General features: G+C 47.4%; 3 non-coding genes across 3 annotated transcripts in view; all 3 read left to right on the top strand.

The window, feature by feature from the left end:
- LOC133427753 (5S ribosomal RNA) overlaps positions 1 to 108 on the top strand; it is a 119-nt gene extending 11 nt beyond the window's left edge. Inside the window, exon 1 of the ribosomal RNA XR_009772949.1 lies at positions 1 to 108. This exon is cut by the window's left edge and continues 11 nt beyond it. This is a non-coding gene — a ribosomal RNA (5S ribosomal RNA).
- A 198-nt stretch (positions 109 to 306) lies between these two features.
- LOC133427641 (5S ribosomal RNA) lies at positions 307 to 425 on the top strand. The gene has a single exon (XR_009772844.1). It is a non-coding gene; the product is annotated as a 5S ribosomal RNA (ribosomal RNA).
- Positions 426 to 624: 199 nt separating this feature from the next.
- Positions 625 to 743, top strand: LOC133427806 (5S ribosomal RNA). Its single transcript, XR_009773001.1, has one exon. It is a non-coding gene; the product is annotated as a 5S ribosomal RNA (ribosomal RNA).
- The last annotated feature ends 4,257 nt before the right edge of the window (positions 744 to 5,000 follow it).

Here is a 5,000-nt window from a genome sequence, read left to right as displayed (position 1 = left end):
TACCAGCCTGGATGCGTCCAATCTCATCTGATCTCGGAAGCTAAGCAGGGTCGGGCCTGGTTAGTACTTGGATGGGAGACCGCCTGGGAATACCAGGTGCTGTAAGCTTTTTCAACCAGCAGAGAGCGCTCTCGCTTAATCTACCCACACATATTTCAACGTGGTAACAGCGACAGCTCACGTCCTAAAGTCTTTTGCACATGGTTAAGGCACTTTAACTACAAAAAAAAAAACAACAAATCTATGACTTATATTCTATGACTTATCTTCAACTCCATACAAGAGGTATTTCAAGCTGCAGCTTCTGCTTACTGCCATACCAGCCTGGATGCGCCCGATCTCGTCTGATCTCGGAAGCTAAGCAGGGTCGGGCCTGGTTAGTACTTGGATGGGAGACCGCCTGGGAATATCAGGTGCTGTAAGCTTTTTCAACCAGCAGAGAGCGCTCTCGCTTAATCTACCCACACATATTTCAACGTGGTAACAGCGACAGCTCACGTCCTAAAGTGTTTTGCACATGGTTAAGGCACTTTAACTCCAACAAATAAAACCAACAAATCAATGACTTATATTCTATGACTTATCTTCAACTCCATATAAGAGGTATTTCAAGCAGCAGATTCTGCTTACGGCCATACCAGCCTGGATGCGCCCGATATCATCTGATCTTGGAAGCTAAGCAGGGTCGGGCCTGGTTAGTACTTGGATGGGAGACCGCCTGGGAATACCAGGTGCTGTAAGCATTTTCAACCAGCAGAGAGCGCTCTCGCTTAATCTACCCACACATATTTCAACGTGGTAACAGCGACAGCTCACGTCCTAAAGTGTTTTGCACATGGTTAAGGCACTTTAACTCCAACAAATAAAACCAACAAATTAATGACTTATATTCTATGACTTATCTTCAACTCCATATAAGAGGTATGTCAAGCTGCAGCTTCTGCTTACGGCCATACCAGCCTGGACCTGCCCCTTTGCTAACGAGGCACTGGTGCAGCTGGCAGTGATTGTGTGCAAGGCGCGGTCGGTGTGGATTGTGGAGTGTGGAAAGTGGAACACAGGCAGAGAGGAAGCAGTGGAAAAGAGAAGGCTCCCCCCGGCAGCTTTTCGCTGCACGGGGGTCAGTCTCCAGACCTTTAAGGTGGAGATGGCGGATAAAAGAGGAGATGAGGTGGAGAGGATCATGCCAAATGCTGGCAGCGAGAGGACGATGCAGGGAGACGGAAGGAGGCCGTCGGCAGCATCAGTGACGGCGATGCCGGCGGAGGTGGAGAATAGGAGAATGGAGAAGGACGGTACGAATGGATCGATGGAAGGCAGACGACGGACGGACAAAGTGGACGGAGAGAGAGCAGGTCCGCGGCAAATGGCGGTGGATGAAAGAGACAAGCAGGGAGAGAGGAGGGAGCGGAGGCGGAGGACAGAGCGCTGGTGGTCACGGTGGAGATCGAGGGGCCGGATGAAATCACAACGATTGAGCTGCTCAAAGCTATTGATGGGACATGTGGACGTGTGGTGGGGTGCAGGCAGAAAGGCGGAAAAAAGTGGGAAATCTCGATGGGGAATCCCAAAGGGAAATCAAGACTGCTGGATGGATTTAAATTAAGGCAGTCAAACGTGATTGCGTCTGAGGTGGAAAAGGACACGAGGATTGTTTCCTTCCTAATGCTGCCCGTGTATATAACGGATGGACAGATCACTGAAAAGCTGAGACATTGGGGAGTAATGCCTGCATCCCACATCAGACGGCGGAAATGGGCGGGGACGCAGGTTTTTGATGGTACGAGATATTTAAAAGTGAGATTCACGGACACGGTCACGTCTCTGCCATACTCAACCAAGTTTGAGACCATTGAAGGGGCAGAGTACTTTAGAGTACTGCACGATCGGCAGGAAAGGGTGTGCAGGCTCTGTCTCCAACCGGGGCACATTGTAAGAGAGTGTCCTGATTTCACCTGCCACAAATGTAAGAAACATGGACATTACGCACGCGAGTGCACGGTGGAAACGTGCAGGGGCTGCAAGAGAGCGGAGGACACCTGCGTCTGCTTGCAGACGGGAGCGGAGGAGGAGAAAGAGAAGACGGAGAATGGCGCGGGCGGAGAACGCAGGCTGGAGCAGCTGGAGGGATGCGCGCATGAGATCGAGGAAGGCGTGCACGAGTTGGATGAGAGCGAGATGGAGACGGAGAAGGAGATCGAGGAGGACGGGTCGGGAGAGGATGAGGAGAAGCGACCGACGACGGCGGGAGGACGGAGTGAGGAAGCGGTAGAGAGAGGGAGGAGAGGACGGCGAGGAATCGAGCGAGCTGGCAGCTGGCGCTCTCGCAGCCAGAGCAGCGTCGAGACGAGAGGAAGGATAAAAGAAAGAAGGAAGACTTCGCGGGAGGTGAGCGCTGAACTCACAGACTTGTGTGAGGGTACTAAAACAAAGAAATTGATGAAAGATGGGGGAGGGAAGGGAGAGGGATGACATGGATAAATGATTAGGATGACAGCAGTGTTTGGACTTTTCCTTTTTCATTTATCCTCAATGTTGAGCGGTCTGCACATAATTTCACAGAATGCGAACGGACTGAAGAACCCAGACAAACTGGAAAAAATGTTGAATATATGTGCAGCGGATATTATTTGCATACAGGAGACGCACTGGGATGGACGGATGATCGACACCTGTAAGGCAATGTGGAAGGGCTCGGTGTATGCGAGCAGGACAGATGACAATGTGGGGGGGGTGGCAATTTTGTTGAAGGAGGGGCTAAAATCAAGTCTTGTGCAAAATGACAATGGGGGGAGGTTTATAAAGATTTTGTTTGAATTTAGAGGAGTTTCTTTTTCGTTAGCAAATGTTTATGCACCAAATGACTCGAGGGAGAGAGGACTCTTTTTCCAGAAGTACAAAGGCTTTATGGGGACCAGTGATTTTGTGTTGGGGGATTTTAATGTCAAGATGAGTAGATTAGACATCAGGGACAGTGGGAAATTTCGAAATGATGCCTCAAGAGGAATACTGAGTGAAATAATGAGGAAGTATCATATGTGGGACGTGTGGAGGCAGAAGAATCCTGAGGGGAAAGTGTTCTCCAGAACACAAATGTCGAATGAATGTTTGAAACAGAGCCGTATTGATTTAATTTTGATAAAAGAAAAGTATTATGATTTGGTCATGAATATGGAATATAAGGTTACGTGTCTCAGTGACCACACAACGGTACATCTTGAACTGGGTAGGAGGGAGGGGGGTAAGGGAGGGGGTTTGTGGCATTTCAATGCCAAACTACTGGAGGATGGTGACTTTAAAAAAAGAATGAAAGAGATTATTCAGCATGACAGCTCACAATGGTTGAATGGTGGGGAGGTGTTAGAGGGATGGGAAAATTTAAAGAAAAGAATCAGGAAGATAAGTATGAAACACGCAGCAAGGAGGAATTTCAAAAAGAAAGAGAGAGAAAAGTTCCTTAGAAGAGAAATCACACGTTTAAATGCTGCCGAGGTTATAAGTGAAGAAGCTGTGGTGAGCTGTCATGCTGAACTAAAGGAGATAGAGAGAATGAAATGTGAAGGTGCGATTGTGCGGAGCAGGGCGAGATATGCCGTAGAGGGGGAAAGGAACACTGGTTTTTTTTTGAGGATGGAGAAACAGAAACAACAGAAATGTTTTATCAGGGGAGTAAGGACTGAGGGGGGTGGGTTGAAGACAGACATAGTGGGGATTTTGGGAGGTGTGCATGATTTTTACGGGAGGATGTTTACTAGCGAGGGAGTGGATGAGAGAGTGATGAAAGATGTGCTGGAGAGTGTGACTGTGAGTGTAACAGAAGAGGAGAGGGATGAATGTGACAGTGACATCACAGCAGAGGAAATAGAACAGGCAATTGCTGCTTTGAGTATGAATAGGAGTCCTGGTAGTGATGGCCTAACAGCCAATTTCTACAAAGCGTTTAAAGAACTGATGGGGCCGATTTTACATGCAGTTTTTAGAGAAATGGAAAGACGCCAGACAGTACCAGAATCATTCACAATGGGGATAATTACTCTGATCTTCAAGAAGGGGCAGGCTGATGATCTGGGGAACTACAGGCCAATCACACTACTGAATACAGACTACAAGGTGTTAATGAAAGTTTTTGCAAACAGACTAAAATATACTTTAAAATCAATCGTTCCAATAACACAAGCCTACAGTGTGCCGGATAGGGATATTGCAGACACAATTCTGAATATTAAAGGGATGGTGGAATATTTGAGGGCATCGGGAGAGGAGGGGATTATGTTGGCTTTAGATTTCAATAAAGCGTTTGATAGGGTGGAGCACGATTTTATGTGGGGAGTTCTAGAGAGGGTGGGATATGGTGAGAGGTTTAGAGGATGGTTAAAATTGATGTACAGACATGCAGTGGGGAGGGTGAAAGTGAATGGTGTTTTAACGGAAGTCTTTAAATTAGGGAGGTCAGTTAGGCAGGGGTGTCCGATGTCAGCACTCTTATACACGGTGGTGGCAGAGCCCTTGGCATGTATGATTAAAAGGGATGGAGAAATAAGAGGGATTGAGGTACAAGGTGGGGGTGGTCTTAGTAAAATACAGCAATACGCGGATGACACAACGGTGACTGTAAGGGATATGGCAAGTATAAAAAGGGTGGTGGAATTGGTGGAAATATATGGGAAGGCATCAGGTGCAAGAATAAATATGTTAAAGTCAGAAATCATGTTTTTAAATGGGGTAGTGGCAAGTGGGGGAGTACCATTCAAGGTACAGGAGCACAGGATGAAGGTTCTCTGGATATATGTGGGGATGGAGGGGGAGAGGGTGAGGGATGAAACATGGTCAGGGGTACTGAATAAAATACAGAGGGTGCTGAATTTTTGGAAGCTGAGGCGACTGACGGTTAAAGGGCGGGTGGTGGTGGTGAATAGTCTTTTGTTTTCAAAAATGGTTTATGTAATGGAGGTGCTAGAAGTGCCAGAATGGGTGGTGAAGAAATTGAATGAACTGATGGG

Source organism: Cololabis saira, unplaced genomic scaffold (assembly GCF_033807715.1).
Source record: "Cololabis saira isolate AMF1-May2022 unplaced genomic scaffold, fColSai1.1 scf028, whole genome shotgun sequence".
In the NCBI taxonomy this organism is placed as follows: Eukaryota; Metazoa; Chordata; class Actinopteri; order Beloniformes; family Belonidae; genus Cololabis; species Cololabis saira.
This window is presented reverse-complemented; position numbering and strand designations above follow the sequence as displayed.